The sequence below is a fragment of the Thermobia domestica genome, chromosome 9 (assembly GCF_964235325.1).
Source record: "Thermobia domestica chromosome 9, izTheDome1.hap1.1, whole genome shotgun sequence".
NCBI lineage: Eukaryota > Metazoa > Arthropoda > Insecta > Zygentoma > Lepismatidae > Thermobia > Thermobia domestica.
In genome coordinates this window covers 128,193,485-128,216,143 of record NC_137462.1, presented here as the reverse complement: position 1 = coordinate 128,216,143, position 22,659 = coordinate 128,193,485, and positions in this window count along the sequence as shown.

Below are 22,659 nucleotides of genomic sequence, written 5' to 3'. Positions count from 1 at the left end.
GTCACAGTTTTATTTGAAAAATCTAAGAGTCTGTAAACCTATATTAATTCACTCCGCAAATTGTTAAAATAAATAAATAAAAAAAACTCCCGTAAATTGATTTAAGGGTCAAAAACAAGCAATCAGGAAATCGAGATTTCAAGCACTGAAAATTCTTTAAATCTAACAGCTCAAGAAATCGTAACTCACTGAGATCTTGAAATTACAGTATCAATAATGTCATTGAAGAGACGCACATATTTAATTTCTGAATCTTGTTGAGTCATCTACTTTACGTCTTTTATTAGAAGGTTCCCGTTGGCATCCAATTCTACTTTTCTATAAGTCTTCAAAATCGTTTCTTGCATTTCTAAGTTGAGATACCATCTTTTGTACTTTTTGGATGCAATATTTCACATCCAAGATTTTACTTTAAAGAATGTTGAATAGTATATCCGTGCGCGAAAAAAAAATGACTGAAAACTTTTAGTAGAAATGCAAAATCGAAATCCTTCAATGATAACTCACACATTTTTTTGTAGTCATGAAAGCTCCGGTGTCGCAATTATCTGAATCCTCTACAATGTTCTCAGAACACCGGAAGAGTTGTATTTGATTTTCATTTACTGCATGCACAATTCTGGAATTGTAATTTCATCTTATAGTGGCAACCGTTGGAAATCGCTTAGTCACTTCTGATTCAGCAAGCGCGTTACAGCGTTTCGATGAATATGAAAAGAAATTTGGAATGCCACTTATTCTAAAAAAATATTTTACATTCCTTGATGTGATTAACAGACTGTGGAACAACGAGATTGAGTCTGTGATGATAGCAGTGTATGGTGAGTGCACTCAAACACCTTTTCACAAAAGATTGTAAACCGCTCAAATGTCCAGAAAATGTGGCAGCTCCATCCATAGCCTAGTGCTACAAGCTTTTGCTTACAATTAAAATGAGAGAGAATTTGGAAAGCATGCTCACTTAGAGCAGTCGCAGTGCAATCACTAGTAACATCTGCAAAACAAATAAATCTTTCATGAATTGCCGTCTTTCACGTATCGATTGAATGTTGAGAGATCTTTGCAATGTCCGTAGTTTTGTGCAACATTATTGCTGTAAGAAGTGTATTGTTTATTTGTGACTTAATTTTATCCAGAATTACTTACCAACACATTTAATAATATAATTCTGAATTCTATTTGATGTTCCTTTAAACACTCCCATGGGGCGCCCGAACGAGAGGGCAGGGTGGGTCCCGGACCTTCCTCTGGCTCACGAAAATGTATACGTAATATAGCAAACCATGTAGTATATTAAATACCAAAAATAACAGACGCAACATAGCAACCATGGAGATGGGCCCCTCCCTAGAAAATTTTCTTCAGGCGCCCCTGCAAGTCCATTTAGTGCCGTACTTAGAAAGTAAATTAACTGAATTACTTCAATATAATTTCCCTAATTGACAGAATCTTCCTGTTTGTTATGACTTCTAAATGATAGCTCTTGTTTAGCCATAAAACAAGAGGAACAAATCAATCGGTTCATTAGTTCTCGGTTTGAACCAACTTCTGCATTGCTTGCTCAATTGAAAATCAATTCTGGTTTCCCGAAAGTTTTCAATTTAGTTATTGTGTACAGGTGTGAATAACATTTTTCTTGGCGCAACTTGGGTTTGTGAAAATTGTTCATGTCACAAAAGCCATCATTATTCCACACGTAATTTTCTATGTGGAACAGAATACAAGGCCAGCAATACAGATTGTTTCTTGTTTTACATGCAGTTAACTATTTTGAAAAAGCAAAATAATCCGTTTTGATATTATATATATAATCTTTCATTTTTGTCTAAATGGAAATGCTTGGAGTTGTTCTACCACTGATTATTATTTGTTGCATTTCTTGAAAAATAAGGAATCCAATGGTCCAGAATACAAGACTGAAACGGCCGATCCCCACCCCTACTGTCCCCTATACCAATTGAAGTATATCACTGCTTGCGCCATCGCTTTGCTGCAAGGGACTAGATTTCTCAGACGAGTCCCCTTCCATACTTTATTCTTCGAGTCATTTGCACAATATATTGATAATCTAAAAAGTTCACACTTCACTAGATTTCTTAAAGTGTCAAGATTAATACTGTAAATTTCATTGCGTTAAAACTATTAACTGTAAAAAGCAAACAAGAATTAAATTCGCTTACGACAGAACGCCCGTGCTTAGAGCTTAGACAACATAATATGAGGACCCCGAGGACTAGCTGACTGGACCCTGTTCCCTTCCCCGAGAAAAGCCGATTAAAACCCGAGCGTTTCCGATCTCCACCTCGCTGTCGCATCCAGCACACGGGCGCTGACTGAAGTTGTCAGAACAATTGAAATAGTGTTATTTTACGAAAATAGAGAAATACAAACAATGTTTTCGTTTTCTTTGGTATATCTTTATCACAAAATACTTTAATTAAAATGCCAGGGGACTAGCCTAGTCCCCTAGTCCCCTTGACGGCACGCCGCTGCATACATGCCTTCTATCAGCAAAAAAAGTTTCATTGAAATTGGAGCCGGACATTTAAGTGATGTCCCTTGTGGGATGTGATTGAACGTGACGTCAGAACACATCGCCCCCCTTCCCGGAATTTACGGGAATTAGGTGACTGAGTGAGCACATGTGGTGCCAGTTCTCTCCAGCGACCTATCAAGGATCATTGCGTGTATGCCAAGACGTGGCGCCGTTTTTATCCATGCCAAAAGTCGACATACTGACAATTAGGTAGGTAGTCATGATGGTCTGGCTGATGTGTGCGTATATTTTAACTCGTACATTTTGTCTCGACTCGAATTTCGAGACGTCTCGACTCGAATTCGAGTCGAGTCGAGACAGAGACTGTCGAGTCGAGACACGAGTCGAGACAGAAACATATTTTCGAGTCGAGACACGAGTCGAGACAACATTTTCTCGAGACGAGTCGAGACAGGCTTAAATCTCGACTCGACTCGACTCGAATGCATCCCTACCGACGACGAAGTCAAAGAGAGTGTGCTAATATGGCAGAAAGATTTCACTGAACGGGCACTCCAACACCGATGGGACAAGTGTGTGGGAGTACATGTAGATTATATTGAATAGTAATTGATTCGTATTTTGTCTTCTCTATGTACCGGAAAAAAGAACTTCCGGTTCTAGTTTGAACGTCCGTCGTAGTAGTTTAATTTGTCAACTGTACATGAAGGATTTGTAGTACAGTGGTATCGAACGAAACTGCCAAAGTGGTAGACTCGGGTTGGAGTGTCAATCAATTTTCTTCATCAAATTTTTTGGTTAGGTAATTGTTTTTGTAATTCTATTATTGCCTTATTATTATTATTATTATTATTATTATTATTATTATTATTATTATTATTATTATTATTATTATTATTATTATTATTATTGATGAATTATTAATTTATAAGCTGTAAAATAAGCTCGTGCTAGAGTTCTGGTACAGTTAACACTAAAAGAAATGTCTAAGAATTATAAAAATAATTTTGTATTTGTGAATTCTAAAATTGAGTGAGATTTCCATTAAAAAGCAACTGGATGTAATTGTTTACATTTCGTCTTTCAAAGTGTACTGAAAACTACATATTTGTCAGCTCAAGGGAAATCGCGGACCCAAAAGAGGGTGCGGGGACATGCACCCCTCAATGCAAAAAGTAGCTTTTTTATGTTATTTCAATTACTTAAGCCGGCAAGTTGAGTTGAGTTGATTTTAGTTTAGCGTCCCATTTAGCAGCGAGGCTATATGAGACGTGGACCTACTGATTAACGTGGATTCCGACCCACATGAGCTCCCGCCGGGAATCGAACTCGGGTCTTCCACGCTGAAGACGCGTAACCTAATCGCTTAGCCAGGAAGGAGCTCTTTAAGCCGGCAAGAGTATTATTTCTATTAATATGCTAGACCAATAATCTGCTCTCAATGTATTGTAAAAACAATTTAACTAATATTTCCGAGGGTTACAGCGAGTAACATTTTGCGCTTCCTCCGACTCTTCCATACTTTTGTACAAGAGTGAAGAAATACAAATTATTACAAGCATTGTTTGAGACGTTTTTTGATATGATGTGGCCTTCATTACAACAACAAAGGGAATGAATACAAAAAATTCCAGCATGACTAGTGTTAATGACTAAATTGACTGATAAGAATATGCATACGAATATTTCCATGTCGATTTTCTTGCTTTTAGTGTTCATGTAAACCTTTTATTCTTTTGTTACCATACCTAGGGATAGTTAAAATTTATGTAAATTGCTCACGTACAAATATTTGCAAATATACAAAGTACGGTATTATTTTGTTTTCTTCTAAAATAATTTGTTTTACATTATCAAATTATGTTAAATTACTATTATATAGAAGACTAGCAGCGTTCACCCCGCTTCGCTGCGGTCACCCCGGAACGCAATAAACTTTGTTACTTAGATAATTTTTACTTTTTCGCTTTCAAGTGATATGATAAAAACCATAGAAGATTGCAGTAAATCTTAACATTATATCGCCTGTCATTTATGTTAACCCGCCCCGCTTCGCTGCGGTCATCCCGGAAGTTTTCGCTTTCAAGTGATATGATAAAAACCATAGTAGATTGCAGTAAATGTTAACATTATATCGCCTGTCATTTATGTTAACCCGCCGAGTGACACGGTCATGCGGGTTGCATATAAATACGTTTATTTTTACCTATGATGAACTAACAAAGGATTTGTACGTTATGGACACTTGAATGGTCAATTATCTCAAGACACTGGTAATTAAAAATTAAAGTGATATGATAAAAACCATCTAGGGTCCAAATCCTAATAACCCCCAAAAAATAAAAGAAATTGGTTCAGCCGTATTAGCGTGATGAGGGAACAAAGGATTTGTGCGTTCTCTTTTATATAATAGATGAAGCAGGAATTGGATGTTTAATCATGAACTTCATATATGATAAAGGGAATAGAAGATATGAAAAGGTAAGGAAAATATTGGAAAATCTTTAGTTTCAAGAAAACATAATTTCGTTGGGTTTTTTTCTTAAAAAAAAAAAAAGAAAGAAAGAAAGAAAACTAGAGAAAATCACTCAGAGTTGATTTTGTTGCCAACTCTCTTTTAATATACTCACTGAAAAAGACATACGAATTAAGGACTATTTTTATTTAAAGTATATATTGGACGTTAAAGAGTACATTGCATTACAGTTTGTACTACTAAAACCAGGCGCCTCAGAGTGTCTGTGTTATTAAGAGGCCTCATCCCGGCGAAATTAAAATACCACTAATTTTACAGTAATTATGTTATGTCTTCAAATAGATAAAATATAATCGAAATGAGGAACAAGAGCGCCCTAGACAACATCATTTTACATGGGATACCATTATTACGACTCACTTATCTGCTTTCGATTTCGAGCAATTTTGAAAATCGGCATTTATTTTCGCGTTTCTAAACGGCTGATAACCGAAAACAACTAGGTGACTTGTGATAACAATACTTCACGCAAAATAATATTGTCTAGGGCGCTCTTGTTCCACATGTCAATTATCTCTTATCTATTTGAAAATATCACATAATTACTGTAAAATTAGCGGCATTTTAATTTCGCCGGGATGAGGCCTCTTAAGTACACATATTAAATGATCATATGAACTGGTTTGTTTATTCATGATAAATTTATTTACGTCATATTCATTAATTCTAAACCTGCTTTACAATGTCAACTGTTCAATCACCAGAACTACTTCCTAATATCGATGAAATGTTTAGCCTTCAACTTTAGGAAGGGCGCTCAATGGTTTTAGTCTTTGTACCATTTCTTTATTTTACCCAATGAATAAAAATCTCCTTTGCTAATGCATTTTACCCAAGATTTGTTTGTAAAATTTTGTTTTATGTTTATTGCGTTTTCTCACACCTCTTCATTCGACTAATTCCTCAGTCAGTAGTATAATTTATTATTAGTCTGAATTAGTCGACACGATACAATTTATGAAATGCTAAACTAAATATTTTATTTTATTTCAGAATCAAAAGATCGAGGTACTTTGGTCAGCCACATAAGAGGTATTTCAGGTAAATTTGCAGGGACAACTTGTGGTGTATCGACGCAACAACAATATAATTTAATTTCGACCTCCTTTAACGTATATGTTGTCGCTAATGCTCTCGCGTTTGGTGCGATCGATCCCGGGTTCGATTCCCGGTGAGGACACTCGGTCGAAAAAGTGTAAAAGCTTTTTCAGGCCAGCCATCCTGAATGAACTTTTCCTGAGCTTTCCTCACTCATACCAGGTAAATTCCAGGATGGTACCTACCATGCAGGTCCCAGGCCGCTTCCTTCCCTCCCCAATTCCTTCTTCCTTCCCTTTCCTAGGATAGCGTCTAGTGTGCTCGCCGAGGGACGTCATCCCTCATACATCACGGATTAACATGATCATAGAAGCTGAAACTATGTTTCTTGACTCAAACACTTTGAAAACAAATTTTGGAAAAAGTTACGAATGATTGACAAATAAATAACCATATCATCACTGTAAAGTTACAGCGACTCAGGACAGGTAATTTAGTTGATAATAAAATAATAGTGATAACGAATCATTATAAAATATTAAGGTGGATCTCTAAGTGTTCTCGGTGCTATGCTATGAAAAAGGGGCCCGTTGCCATAGAAACCACCGTTTCCATAACAACGAATTCCGTCACTGCTCGTCAATCTAAAACTGATTGAGGGAAAAAAAAAAGAATTTGCAACAAATGTGATGCCTGGAATAAGTCGTGAGTGGGAACCCTTCACCCCTGGTGGGGATATTCATGAAGCTATCAGCTTATGTCTAATTACATTGGAATATATTACCCATTTCTTAATTTCGAACATACTAGGTTAGATCAAAATGAGAAAACTTTTTATCGGACTTCTGAAGAAAATAAAATAAAATAAATACATGACCGTGTTTATTACATATAGAATTCCCAGTCACGACCCCCTTTTCAGTTTTATTTAAAAATAGAAGAAGAAGATGAAGAAAGGAAAAGGAAGATAGAAGAGGAAAGAGGTAAAGTAAGAAGGTGATAAAGAGGAAACTGTTACTGGATATTTTGAGAAATATGGTAAAGGGAAAGTGAATAATTATCGAATTGGGATCATTTCCAATAGCTATTGGGTGAATATTTGGTATTAAGGTGATCAAAGGTAGACACATGTTAACCCATACATCCCCGATCTAGATCCATTTGACCCCAACTACCGAATTATCCCAAACTAGCTCTGAGATAGATGAGAAAGTTTAATTTTACCGTTTATTCAATATTTCCAGAAGTTCTAGACTAATATCTAATATTTGAAAAATGAACGACGAAGTTGATGGCATGTTAGAATCGACCACAGAGAAAAAAAAAATCAGAGTATCACATATTTGTCGAAGATTTTGACTTTCACAGTTCTCCCATGCTGATCATTCGTTCAGGCTACTTCAGTCCTTTTTACTTCCTTCATAGAGCCAACTTAAATTAAGTTAGTATTGACATTCAATGACTTTAATTGCCAACTACCATTAATTATAATAAGTCACACATATATGTCAAAATAATTTGTGCACTTAATACTAAACCTACATTTCACTCACACACACATTCATACAGGACAATGTATACTTCAGGTTGTATTTAGTTGAATTAAACTAACCTAACTACATTTCTATAGACATTTATTACATTTCAATAAAAGAAAACTTAGTTTGACATAACAGGAAAAAATTTAATACATGAAAAGAATGTTTCATAAGCATGCACAGAAATCCGCTACTTTCAACAAAATCAAATAACACATTTCTCTTTCTAGATATATTAAAAGTTGGATTACATGAAAAAAAAATCGACAAAAAAAAACGAAAGACAGAAAATAAAGGAAAAAAAAGAAAATTCAAAGGTCAATATATTTAAGATTCAGTGCAATGAATACATATCATTGCGGGCAAAAGAAAGAAAAAATATAATTGGTTAATCATTCTAAAAAAAAAAACACTGTAGTAGCATTTTATTGAGTCTCTGTCCCAAGAGGAGACATTTCGACAATTTTATGAGTCTTTGTTCTCACGTCGATAATAACTCCTTTTTTCAACTCTCTTTACGCACTGTGATTTGTGTCCATGAGAGTATTTAATCGTTTTTGTTTTAACTATAGACAAATAGTTGCTTCATATCACATATATATTTATATTTCTCATTTCGTCACTTGACGCACTTGATATAAAATTTCAAAGTTTATCAAGATTAAAGAAAAATTATCGAATCCAGCCCCAAACATTGGGAACATATTTCCATATTCCTGTATTCACATTACTAAATTATTAACCTAATTTCAGTTCGTTGAATTTAAGATCACTATTTTCTTTTTTTCTAGTATAGATCGTGTAGTCGAAGATTCTAGTCACTGAATAGTTAGGTTTCCGATCGTAGGGGAAGGATTTGTTTCATAGTTTACTGATAGAAGGATTCGTTGGAGGGGCACACTGTTTCGTAGCTTACTGATTTCACTATGATCTCGCAAATAAATTTGGATAAGGATTAGGGTTATTTTTACTTTTCTTACGACCTGCTACTTGTTTTATTTACATGCCGTATTTAACATGATATTCAACTTTAATAGTCACAAACATCAATAACAACTCAACAAAATGTCATTTATTACAATTTACGCGGTAATACTATATATCACAAATAGTTGGTAAATGTCGGGTGTCAAAAATCTATGGCAACCTAAAACAACCAGGGTAAATACCGAGCCCTCTACATACATACTCACATATATATATATATTCATATTACTCAATATAATAAATTTCATTTTAATATCCATCGTAGTATTTCGTCGACATTTAATATCTACATAACCTTTTTATATTCGACAAGTATTCATATTTTATTGGCTCAAAAACAAAACAAAAACCCTGACTATCAAAATTCACTTTTTTTTCTCATAAGGTTGCAATATTGTACTTTATATGTAAACCCGATAATCAATAATCATTCTCAATTCACTAAAGATCCGCGTATAAAGAAATAGTTGGTGTTATTTAGTAAGTTGACATAAGAGGTGGAAATACAACAAATAGAGCAGGCACGTAACTTTTAAAACTATGTAAGTACTTATATAGATGTATATACAGAAAAAAAAAATCAATATTATTCGAAACTAGTGGGCCCAAACTATTAATACATACACACTATATGACCAATCAATAGAAAGAAAAACCAGAAATCAGTAATCAATGGATATAATTTGTACGATCAATGAATAACAAATGTTTTCAGGAATCTGAAAGCATAGTGTACCTTCTCGTCAGTTTCTCCCGTGGTGGATTAAATATCGCGAAAATGGTCCTGAGTTGTGCTGCAATACCTCCACGAATTGCATCCCTCGATGTCTCAGTTAGTACATACGATCGAAATAAGAGATATGAATATTGTACGTTTTCATGAGTTTCAGAAACCGGGGGGGGGAGGTTGAAAAATTTGAAAAAAAAAATCTCGAAGTAATGAAGACAGAGAGAGAGATAGAGAAGAAGGAAGACGAAGAATAGGGGCGCCAAAGACTTAAGTGGGAAATAACTAACGCTACAAAGATAAAAGTCGAATTTCGCTCTCAACAAAATCCATAGCCAAAATATTCTTAACATGCCAAAAGGGTGGTCTACTCAAATACGTAGACTCAAGGAGCGCCCTGCTGCCAAGGATGCAAGTTCTGTGTCCATCAGATCCCAATCCCACAAGAGTTTGGTTGTAAGATTGAAATCCGATCCCCGTATCCGGCCCAAACCAGCAGGGTCCCGAAAATCCTCCGGAAGGTTAGAGACGGCGTTAATTTAGAATTTCAAAAGAAAAAAAATCATCCGACCTCTTGGAAACTAGAAGATTCCAGAATAGTAATGAAATTAGAGTAATAGCTAAGATATCCCTAATTAGAATTTGCCAAAATAAAAAAAAAATTAAATAAACTGAATTTTGGATCGGTGATTTCAATAACCAAACATCACCGATGGCTACCCTGCGCAGACATGCCACAGTCTGGGACGTCGTTAATTTCCCTCATCTAATTAAACTAAGAAAAGACATGAAAATACTTAAGGGGACTAGGGGTCGACGTCCGGGTACGCTAATGACGTGAATATTAATTTAGTAGCAGTTGATTTAATCGGATAGTCCGAACTGAGTTATATGAACACTGCACAATAAATAAATAAGGTAAGCAACGAAAAAAAAAATCTCGGAGAGGCTATGAATGTTAAAGGTACAAATGACCGAAACCTGTACTTTTCGATGATCACAGGAAATAGCAGTTATTTTTCTTAATTATCATTTCTGTCAACCTTTAGAAGTAATTCCCACATGATGCTACCCTATCTATTGAAAGGCTTAAGATCTGGGGCTGTTATTATGAGGTACTTAAATACGAAGTAACACACAATTCCCAACTACAATTTACTATCCAAGTAGCAAACTCGGTTGGATGAATGTACTGGTGTAGAAGTCAAAACGCGAGAGATTTTTTTTTTCGTAAACGTATTCATATTTTCACTATATAACATACACTAGGCCTATCCATTTAAATGTAGGTGTCATCATCTCATTCATATTTTATATCATATTATTAATATATCATTACATTCATTCATTATCTACTAATTTTCGCGCGAAGTAATATTTTATAGACACCCTATTTCATACATTTTACACGCAGGCCATACACATATTTACATTACACAGTAATAAATATATATAATTATCACAATCTATCACGCTCAAACTACTACACGATAACATTCATCGAACCGCGTACTCTTTGTTTCGAAGCACCCAAATTGTATTTACTTCGCAGTTTTAAAAAAAATCATACGTGTATTCACTGAAAGTTAAATTGTCAACGATTAATCTATTTCCAATTTGCTGATAAAACTAAAGCAACAATGGAATTTTCTACAGCCACGGGAAAAGAGAATTTAATACTACATTTTGAAACAAACAGTAACAGCATATGGGCTTTACTTCTATTAAGAAAATAGGTATTCTTTATTTCAGTAGATATTTCAATTACTACTGGACCTAGCAAGCTGAAATTTTCAGTACAGGAAGATCTCATGCTATCTTATATGAATGTATACTCATCTGAACCGAAAACCATGTCCACGGGATGTAATTTAGAAATAAATGGCCAAAATCAAACAATCTAGATCACTAAGTCATGCGATGTCGTAATGTCAACAAACAATTGACTACCGAAAACAGACACTATGGCGCTGTAGTGGAGGCATAATTTACCGTGTACTGAAATATATACTTGTACTCATTAATCAGAAATTTAATATTTACTCCGGTTTAGTATACTTCGAGTTAGACAAATGGTACTAAATTAACGCATATTTATACACTGTCCTAACCGAAAATTCACACACTCACACAAAACTACTAACTACATACACCACTGTTAGTACTATACATAAAGACAACTAACTAAACCAAACATGCACCATTGAATTACATGCATATTGAAGAAAGTAACCTAACATATTAGATTTAAAATACATTACTCCCTCGTCGGTATATACAGTCGGCTCTATTAAACTTAAAGGGGGGCAAAATGAGAAAAGTAACCCTAGGTCCAATTGACCTGACCAATTATTTACATGATGATTGCCAAAGATTGATGCCCTGGGGGCACCTTAACGAGGTTTATTGAGGGATCCTTCCCCTGAGAGGGGAAAAGGCCCTAAAACAAACAATAACTAACCCATTCCCCCGCTAGAACTGGTTCAATTTGGAAAATGAATAGGAGCCCCTTTTTGTTAGCTTAAGCTGCCATTCCGAAAGTTAACATTGCAACTATGAAACCTACTGTGTACATGCACTTACTGACTAATAAAAAAAAATCACATTTACTATACACACTATAATATATGTACGAAACCAGGTCGTATTGTCCCTAATCCCTAACTGAGTTTTAACAGATCAAAAATCACTTTCCTATATTGTCTATTCTTTGGCTTGGATAACGAGCAATATGGCGTCTGTAAAGCTGGTTCCCATTTCTCCTTTATTTTTTACAGTTCACTTCACGAAAAATGTAAGTTTGTCAGCTCCTAAATCATTATACGGCGTTTATCAATGAAATTAACTGGATATTACCTTGAGATAGTTAGAATTTCCATCCTTTTACCGCAGATATGTAGAAGAAGAAATCACGGGCTGCTCCTCGTAATGTGTCTTCGATTATTCTGATAACATTGCGCCGAAAAAGCCAGAGGTAGGAGAATTCCTCCAATCAGAACGAAAACTTTAGCCGCGGAAATTACAAAACAAATAGAAATTTGGCAAATCCAGATATAACCGGATCTGAAAGTGACTATGGACTAATGAGAGGGGGTGAGGGAAAGATTAGGTACCTGACTAAATTCTACATTGGTCTGAAATTAAGAAAATTTATATCCAATGACGGAACTATGTTTCGGTATGACGTCAGAATGGTAAACCTTGTAACTATTCAACTTATATATCCGAAAATGGGATTTACACTTAATCAAAATATAAATAAAATATATTATTCAGTGGGAATATGGTTACTAATGAAACCTTTCGATTCATTATATTTAATTCGAAGTAAAGAGAGTAAATAAATTGTGTAACTAAACCGAAATTGAATAAAAAAAATTACTAGGTACAGGGTGCGTAAAAAAAAGTTGCCATTTCTTTCAACTGTAATGGTACATTACAGTTTTCCCCGGCCCATTAACAAAATTTTGTTAGAATAACAAAATTTTGCTAATTGGGAATACTAACTACTGATGCTTGTTAAGTTAACACACTCATTCATCCCATTCAAACGTTACCAGTCACATTAGGACAGTATATTATATCTACTTGGGGTATTGCGCGAGTAATTCACTACGTTTATCTTCTGTACAATTGAAAATCTTTAAATTTCGAAAATTGTGAGTTCCGATACTTTTTTTTCAGTAGTGTTCATATAGCAATAGAACGGACAGAAGTTATAACTGAGAAATCGACAGATACAATTCGTAAGGCTTCAGCCGTCGACTAGTATATCTGATGACATTAGGCCGCAGTTTCCCGTCTATCACTGCCATTTAATATTGTTCTAGGCTCACCGTTACCACGCACTTGCGAAGGGACTGAATTCTGGGGTCGATTTACATTATTGTTATTATTATTGTTATTATTATTGCCCTGACTATTACCGTTCTCCCTTCTTCCGTAAGTCCTGTTAAAATTCCTCCTGGTGTTATCGCCCCTATCCGGGTTCGATTCCATGTTGGTACGGTCATAGGGACGATAACTCCGGCGATTGTTGAACATGGGCCGATTCCTGAATAGTCGCCGGCCATTAGTGTTGTTTTCTGAGCCATACCCACTAGGATAACGAGATCCAGCTTGGGTATAACTCAGGAAATCTGTCTGGCAACTTGCCGTTACCTTCGTCTTCGTCGGTTTTAGAATCTTTGCCTGTCGGGCGAAGTATCGTTTTGGTGGACCACCAACTTCCTTGCCGCACAAGGCAGCTAAACGTGAGGTGACTTCTCGCACCGTTTGGCACAAGTGGGACGCTATGGCCCGGGACTCATCGGGTGGAAGAGCGTTAACTATAATATCTACCAGTTCGGCCTGAGAGGGATGTTCAGCTATCTGATAATATAGTTCAATGATTTTCCAAGCATAGTCCAAGAGGGACCCATACTTGGAGCGATCATACCGGAGTGATTGTAAGTTTCTCTTTTGGAGCCGTTCGATGTGCTCATTACAATACTCTTCTTTGAAAAGAATCAAAAAATCACTGAACGTCCGGATTTGGTATTTAACCGAGGCAAACCATGCGCCCGAAGCGGCGATCAAACATTTTTCGACTATTTGTAGGCGTTCCCCATCAGTAAGTTTGTACATGTCTAGATATTGCTGCAGTCTCCGCAGGAAAACTCGAGGTAACCCGTTAGCAATGTTCCCATCGAAAGTGGGAAAACGTTCAATATCCCGGAGGGAAACTTTAGAGCTCATACTATACGGGGCAGGAAAAGAATCTATTGGAATCAACGCGTTATCCTGAGCGGTTGGGGTTGTCACCGGATTTGCCACCGACGGAGTGGTCACCGAACTGAACGCTCCCATATGACCAAGAGAAGTTTTATAATTAGTGTTGACCATGTGAGGTTCGAACTTAGGACCCACCACGGCAGTAACCGACGGTCCGGCGCATCTCCTTTCCCCTCCTGGCAGCACGCTGTAAGATTGTACCATTCCAAAGGTAGAGTGAGCATTTACGCTAGTGACTGTTGTAGTCACAACACTCGACTGCATCGGTACATCGAAATTACTCAACCATGATTTCGAGGTTGGCTGATGCGGGGGACAATACATTGCTGTGTCCCGTGCATCAGGCAACACTTGACTCTTTCCCGGGAGGACGTTACTTGTTTCTGGGAAAATTTTCCCTGGAGAATCGCCATCAGGAAAAGGATAGGAGATATCAGACTTGACGATTTCCAATTTAGTAATATTCCCCTTAAGACTGTCTACTTCGGTTTGAATTTGACTAATTCTTTGATCAACCGACTCTAGTTTGGTTTCTATTGATAGGTTAGATATTACAACATTTAATTTACTTATTTCAGCCTGCTGCTGTTCAACCTTTTGTTCGATGTTACAAAATCTTTTGTTTGTGCTCTCAAACCTTACATCTATTTCATTTAATTTTTTATTTGTTTCGTCTCTGAGCTGCTCGGTAGAATGTTGGGCCTGGTATCTAACCTGCTCTAGTTCAGTAGACGTTTGCTCTTTCAATTTGCTAATCGAAGAAGCAAAGTCTAAACAGATCTGGTCAAATTTATTGTTTAGTACCTCGAATCGAGCATCGGTCTCTCGTTTCGAGGTATCAAACTTTTCATTTATTTCACGTCTCATTTCTGCATTCTCACGCCTCAGATCTGCACTATTTTGATCTAACTTCTCATTTATCTCATTTATCTCACGCCTCATATCTGCACTATTTTGATCTAACTTCTCGTTTATCTCATTTATCTCACGCCTCATATCTGCACCGTTCTGTTTCAATTCATCAAATTTGTTGTTCATCATTTGCATCATTTGGCGAATTAATGCAGACGTGTCAGACCCTCCAGATGACATTCCTTCCTTCGGGTTTGCCGTCTGATCACGAGAATCACTGTGATTTCCATTCTTTTCCTCATCATCGAGGTCAGATATCTCCGCTGGAGATATTTGGCCTCGGTCCTTTTCACAATCCTCACAGTATTTTATTATTTCGCCGGTTTGAACTTTTTCTGCATTTTCAGCAGTATCATCCAAATTTGTGCAAGCAAAGTGGATCCATTTTAGTCCACAACCGGTGCATCTTATTAATCTCCGCGGGGCGCGAGATCTTTTCTCTTTTTCATCTAACGTGCATTGAGTGCACGTGACTTCACATTCGTCCTGTGACAAAACAACTTTTTTATTTGTTGCCATAGCTTTGACAGACTATACACTTTACAAAAGACAAAATATATATCAAAAATACACATATACTATAAAATACTTATTCGCTATCAAGACAAGTATTATTCATAAATTAAAGGACTCCCATTCTCTTTCCTTCCTTGAAACCCTTCTAGCGTTTAGTTCCAATTTAGAAAAAATTTTGACACTCCTTCTCTTTTTCCCCCTTAGAAAAGGAAGCAAAAATGACAAAGTAGCCAACGACTCTACTTGTTTCACTTGACTATAAAATTTCTCTTATTAATTTCAATGTTGTAATCAATTCAACATGCCTTCAACCTCACTCTCTGACATTCTTAAAAAAATTCAGATCTATCGGTCGCCATTTAAACTGAGATCCGTTACCATGGGAACAAACGTTGCCATGACAACCATTCTTGTCGCGGTTCACCAATTCAAACTGATTGGCATGATAACTGGTATTATTCAATAAGCATTTTCAGATCCGTTACCACAGCAAACATGCGTTACCATGGCAACAATCTTGTCACGTGTCGCCACTCTAAAACTGAAAAAGGGGCCCGTTGCCATAGAAACCACCGTTTCCATAACAACGAATTCCGTCACTGCTCGTCAATCTAAAACTGATTGAGGGAAAAAAAAGAATTTGCAACAAATGTGATGCCTGGAATAAGTCGTGAGTGGGAACCCTTCACCCCTGGTGGGGATATTCATGAAGCTATCAGCTTATGTCTAATTACATTGGAATATATTACCCATTTCTTAATTTCGAACATACTAGGTTAGATCAAAATGAGAAAACTTTTTATCGGACTTCTGAAGAAAATAAAATAAAATAAATACATGACCGTGTTTATTACATATAGAATTCCCAGTCACGACCCCCTTTTCAGTTTTATTTAAAAATAGAAGAAGAAGATGAAGAAAGGAAAAGGAAGATAGAAGAGGAAAGAGGTAAAGTAAGAAGGTGATAAAGAGGAAACTGTTACTGGATATTTTGAGAAATATGGTAAAGGGAAAGTGAATAATTATCGAATTGGGATCATTTCCAATAGCTATTGGGTGAATATTTGGTATTAAGGTGATCAAAGGTAGACACATGTTAACCCATACATCCCCGATCTAGATCCATTTGACCCCAACTACCGAATTATCCCAAACTAGCTCTGAGATAGATGAGAAAGTTTAATTTTACCGTTTATTCAATATTTCCAGAAGTTCTAGACTAATATCTAATATTTGAAAAATGAACGACGAAGTTGATGGCATGTTAGAATCGACCACAGAGAAAAAAAAATCAGAGTATCACATATTTGTCGAAGATTTTGACTTTCACAGTTCTCCCATGCTGATCATTCGTTCAGGCTACTTCAGTCCTTTTTACTTCCTTCATAGAGCCAACTTAAATTAAGTTAGTATTGACATTCAATGACTTTAATTGCCAACTACCATTAATTATAATAAGTCACACATATATGTCAAAATAATTTGTGCACTTAATACTAAACCTACATTTCACTCACACACACATTCATACAGGACAATGTATACTTCAGGTTGTATTTAGTTGAATTAAACTAACCTAACTACATTTCTATAGACATTTATTACATTTCAATAAAAGAAAACTTAGTTTGACATAACAGGAAAAAATTTAATACATGAAAAGAATGTTTCATAAGCATGCACAGAAATCCGCTACTTTCAACAAAATCAAATAACACATTTCTCTTTCTAGATATATTAAAAGTTGGATTACATGAAAAAAAAATCGACAAAAAAAAACGAAAGACAGAAAATAAAGGGAAAAAAAAGAAAATTCAAAGGTCAATATATTTAAGATTCAGTGCAATGAATACATATCATTGCGGGCAAAAGAAAGAAAAAATATAATTGGTTAATCATTCTAAAAAAAAAAAACACTGTAGTAGCATTTTATTGAGTCTCTGTCCCAAGAGGAGACATTTCGACAATTTTATGAGTCTTTGTTCTCACGTCGATAATAACTCCTTTTTTCAACTCTCTTTACGCACTGTGATTTGTGTCCATGAGAGTATTTAATCGTTTTGTTTTAACTATAGACAAATAGTTGCTTCATATCACATATATATTTATATTTCTCATTTCGTCACTTGACGCACTTGATATAAAATTTCAAAGTTTATCAAGATTAAAGAAAAATTATCGAATCCAGTCCCAAACATTGGGAACATATTTCCATATTCCTGTATTCACATTACTAAATTATTAACCTAATTTCAGTTCGTTGAATTTAAGATCACTATTTTCTTTTTTTCTAGTATAGATCGTGTAGTCGAAGATTCTAGTCACTGAATAGTTAGGTTTCCGATCGTAGGGGAAGGATTTGTTTCATAGTTTACTGATAGAAGGATTCGTTGGAGGGGCACACTGTTTCGTAGCTTACTGATTTCACTATGATCTCGCAAATAAATTTGGATAAGGATTAGGGTTATTTTTACTTTTCTTACGACCTGCTACTTGTTTTATTTACATGCCGTATTTAACATGATATTCAACTTTAATAGTCACAAACATCAATAACAACTCAACAAAATGTCATTTATTACAATTTACGCGGTAATACTATATATCACAAATAGTTGGTAAATGTCGGGTGTCAAAAATCTATGGCAACCTAAAACAACCAGGGTAAATACCGAGCCCTCTACATACATACTCACATATATATATATTCATATTACTCAATATAATAAATTTCATTTTAATATCCATCGTAGTATTTCGTCGACATTTAATATCTACATAACCTTTTTATATTCGACAAGTATTCATATTTTATTGGCTCAAAAACAAAACAAAAACCCTGACTATCAAAATTCACTTTTTTTTCTCATAAGGTTGCAATATTGTACTTTATATGTAAACCCGATAATCAATAATCATTCTCAATTCACTAAAGATCCGCGTATAAAGAAATAGTTGGTGTTATTTAGTAAGTTGACATAAGAGGTGGAAATACAACAAATAGAGCAGGCACGTAACTTTTAAAACTATGTAAGTACCAAATTTCACATAAGTAAATCCCCACGCTAAGCGGGTTTGCATATCCAGGCTCCTAACTATGAAAATATTTACGATCACTCCAACCCCAATCATTTCACAGATTCAACCTGTTGTATATAAGTTATTAGGACGTAAAATTGAATGTAATTTATACGAAAAACCCTTTTATGCATTGCAAGACCTGTAACGTCCAAATATTCACCACAAACTTATAGTTGTATCGACATAAACAAACAAACAAAAAAAAAGTGTGGAGCAGGAAACCACTTTACACAAAAGTCAAAAGAGGTCATTGAAGACATACGAACTGGTCGAGCGGTTTGTGTCACTAGTCTATCAATCAGAAGTTTCTGTGTTCAAACCCTGTAGATAATATTCGTTTTTTTTTCTGAAAAGTGTGTTCCTATTTTCATCAGAGGACTGAGAACATTTCTTTGAATAAATCTTTGGAAACTACTTTTCTCTCAAATTCGATTAGAAGCGAACATTATATGAATTGCTAATCTAAAATCCACAGCTGAGAACAAAATATTAAGTATGTTCAATATGTCATTATTATCGCTTGATTTGTAATTAAAAACTAATTATAAGCATTGACGATTTCAGAAGATTCTCCCCGGTAATGGTCAAGATATGAATGAGAAAAAACTGATAAAACATTATTAGTCTACTTTGAGCATGATCGAAAATAACTTATGGCCATGAAGGGGAAATTTATGTCGACAGGGTCTCAAATTCTCCGACGGGTCATGACCTGAAATTATCATTGTTTGAAAGGTATCCTTAACAAATAGAATATTATATTTATTTCTCGTTCTACGTTTTGAAATGGAAAAATCATAATTTTAAATAGAATTATAATACGATAAGCATAAAGATTTATACAACTAATGAAGTAAATATTCTTGTGTAAGCTATCGATTTCTATTCGGATTAAAACTCGAATACTCGTTTGCATCACACTTTAAAGTAATTCCTCTCTCTATATATATTTCCTACTGGAAAGCATGTTTAACTCCAATTACTTAATCAATATTTTTAATAATATATTTTTATTGTAATGCTTTTACTATTCAATGTTGTATGCACTTAATTTCTCAAAGCAAAACCTCACAAATGTATAATTGACTAGTAAATATTATCAAATAAATTATCATTTAGTTTACGTAAACATTGCATCGCCTGATTTGAAACTTCGTATTTTAAATAATAATAATAATAATAATAATAATAATAATAATAATAATAATAATAATAATAATAATAATAATAATAATAATAATAATAATAATAATAGTAATAAAATCATAGTCATATCTTTATCAGAATTTCAGGCTTAGTCAATAAATGAATTCAACATAGTCTCTATTCGAAGCTCTATTTAATCGAATCAGATAGAAATAGGAAGAGGAACTTCGAGAACAGGTAAAAGAAATATGTTACTTTGGTGGGTTTGGAAGTAACTTTTAAGAGGTTTTTTTTTTTTAACAAATTACAGACAAATGCCTTGGACACTTTTTTCTTTTCTTTAAGTTAACTGATTCACCGAACGTATCTGACATATGAGTAACTTGTCTCTATTTTCTACTCGGTTATACACGTTTTACACTCTTTTCCATTAACCTTGAACGACAAGAACACGAATACAAAAACATCCACATAGGTATGACAGTTAAAATTCCTAACTTCCCCCACGGGGAATCGAACCCGGGACCACATACACCTGAGGCACACGTGCTAGCCACTAGACCAGCGGGAAGAGCAAATGAAATGTATTTTGTAGTCTCTGAAGTTTATAGCTATTTCACCCTGTTGTAGTATGTCTATTGATTTTTTAATGTTTACCGTATTCGTTACTTTGAGGAATGATATATATTATTGATATAGGTTTTATTACATATTCGGCCATAAATATTATATAAATTATCAGAATTATTCATGATCTTCCATGGAAATTCACTGGTGCATGCGCAGTAGAAACAGAAGAACACAACTTTCTGATGTTGATCAGAACACAAATTTCTAACAGGATGTCTGAATTCCTTGGTGGAAAGCAGTAGTTCCCAACCTAGGGACCCGCAGCTTCCTCCTGAGTAAGCATGAAGAGCGAGTAAGGTGGCGAAAGCTACTGGCATAAAAGAATTGTGCAATAAATAAATAAAGCACTACTTATTATGACTTTCAAATTCAGCTTGACAATTTTATAATTGCCGTTTTACAAAAACATCATATTGCACTAGGAGGGTATGCAAAAGTCTTGCTGGAAATAAATATAAATTCCTGGGATTATTATTATTATTATTATTATTATTATTATTATTATTATTATTATTATTATTATTATTATTATTATTATTATTATTGGTCTCCTACTTCTTGGCCAAGATGTGAAATATTCACTACCTTCTTCATACCGCTGAATCAATTTCTTCACTGTTTTCTCGTCACAGCTCATACCCCTAGCTATCTGAATGGCAATTTGTCTAATTGTTGCTCAACCTATGATTTTCCCTCGCATAGTAACAGATAGTTTTCTACAGCTTTTAGAGCGAGGTATTTTGACAACCTGTAGAAATTTGCATTGTGATTCGTATTAGCAATGACAGTAAAGTGGATATTTCTGTTCCTACTGTGCATAATCAGTATCATTATATCAGAAGTATTCCGCCATTACCAGCGGGTCACTTACCGCAGCTGAGAAGCTGCCATGCTCCACGATCTTCTGTTAACCTCTCCATCTTCACATACGATTTTTCTGTTTTGATATCGCCAATAGCCTAATTCTGTTTCTATATAGTCTAATTCGTCCTCTCCCTCCCTTCCCTGCCACCATACCCTCTAGCACATCCGTCATGATACAGTTCCTTCTTAACAGTTTCTACAGTTTCGTCCATGTTTATGTCCTATAAATACAGTACAATACAGTAAACGAAGCATTTTATGAGTCTTTTTCTTTACAACTCTATTCGTGGTCCCCTCAAAATACTATTTCCTCCATCCTAAAGGCTCTTTTCGCCATTTCTATCCTTGCTTTTATTTCACGTTTGCATGTCATATCATCACTAGTAATAGTACTCAGATATCGAAAACTAATCACTTGTTGTTTTTTCCCGCTCCTACTTCTATATTTCACACCGATCGCTTCGTTTCAATCACCATGGATTTTGTCTTTCTAACATTTATTTCCAGCCAATATTCTTCACAAGCCTTTCTCAAGTTTTCTACATCTTATTAATTTTCTTTTTAGATTCTGCAACAACAACCGTATCAACCCCAAACCGTATACACCTCACCATTCTATCTTCTACGGAAATTCCATCTTCATTATGTAGACTCGTTTTCGTTATCTCTTCTAAATAGTTATTAAATAAAATATAATCGGCGGAATATATAACCTCTGTTGAACTCATCTTCCAATTACACTGCATGTCTACTGTGCATGCACCAGTGAATTTCCATGGAAGATCATGAATAATTCTGATAATTTATATAATATTTATGGCCGAATATGTAATAAAGCCTATATCAATAATATATATCATTCCTCAAAGTAACGAATACGGTAAACATTAAAAAATCAATAGACATACTACAATAGGGTGAAATAGCTATAAACTTCAGAGACTACAAAATACATTTCATTTGCTCTTCCCGCTGGTCTAGTGGCTAGCACGTGTGCCTCAGGTGTATGTGGTCCCGGGTTCGATTCCCCGTGGGGGTAGTTAGGAATTTTAACTGTCATACCTATGTGGATGTTTTTGTATTCGTGTTCTTGTCGTTCAAGGTTAATGGAAAAGAGTGTAAAACGTGTATAACCGAGTAGAAAATAGAGACAAGTTACTCATATGTCAGATACGTTCGGTGAATCAGTTAACTTAAAGAAAAGAAAAAAGTGTCCAAGGCATTTGTCTGTAATTTGTTAAAAAAAAAAACTCTTAAAAGTTACTTCCAAACCCACCAAAGTAACATATTTCTTTTACCTGTTCTCGAAGTTCCTCTTCCTATTTCTATCTGATTCGATTAAATAGAGCTTCGAATAGAGACTATGTTGAATTCATTTATTGACTAAGCCTGAAATTCTGATAAAGATATGACT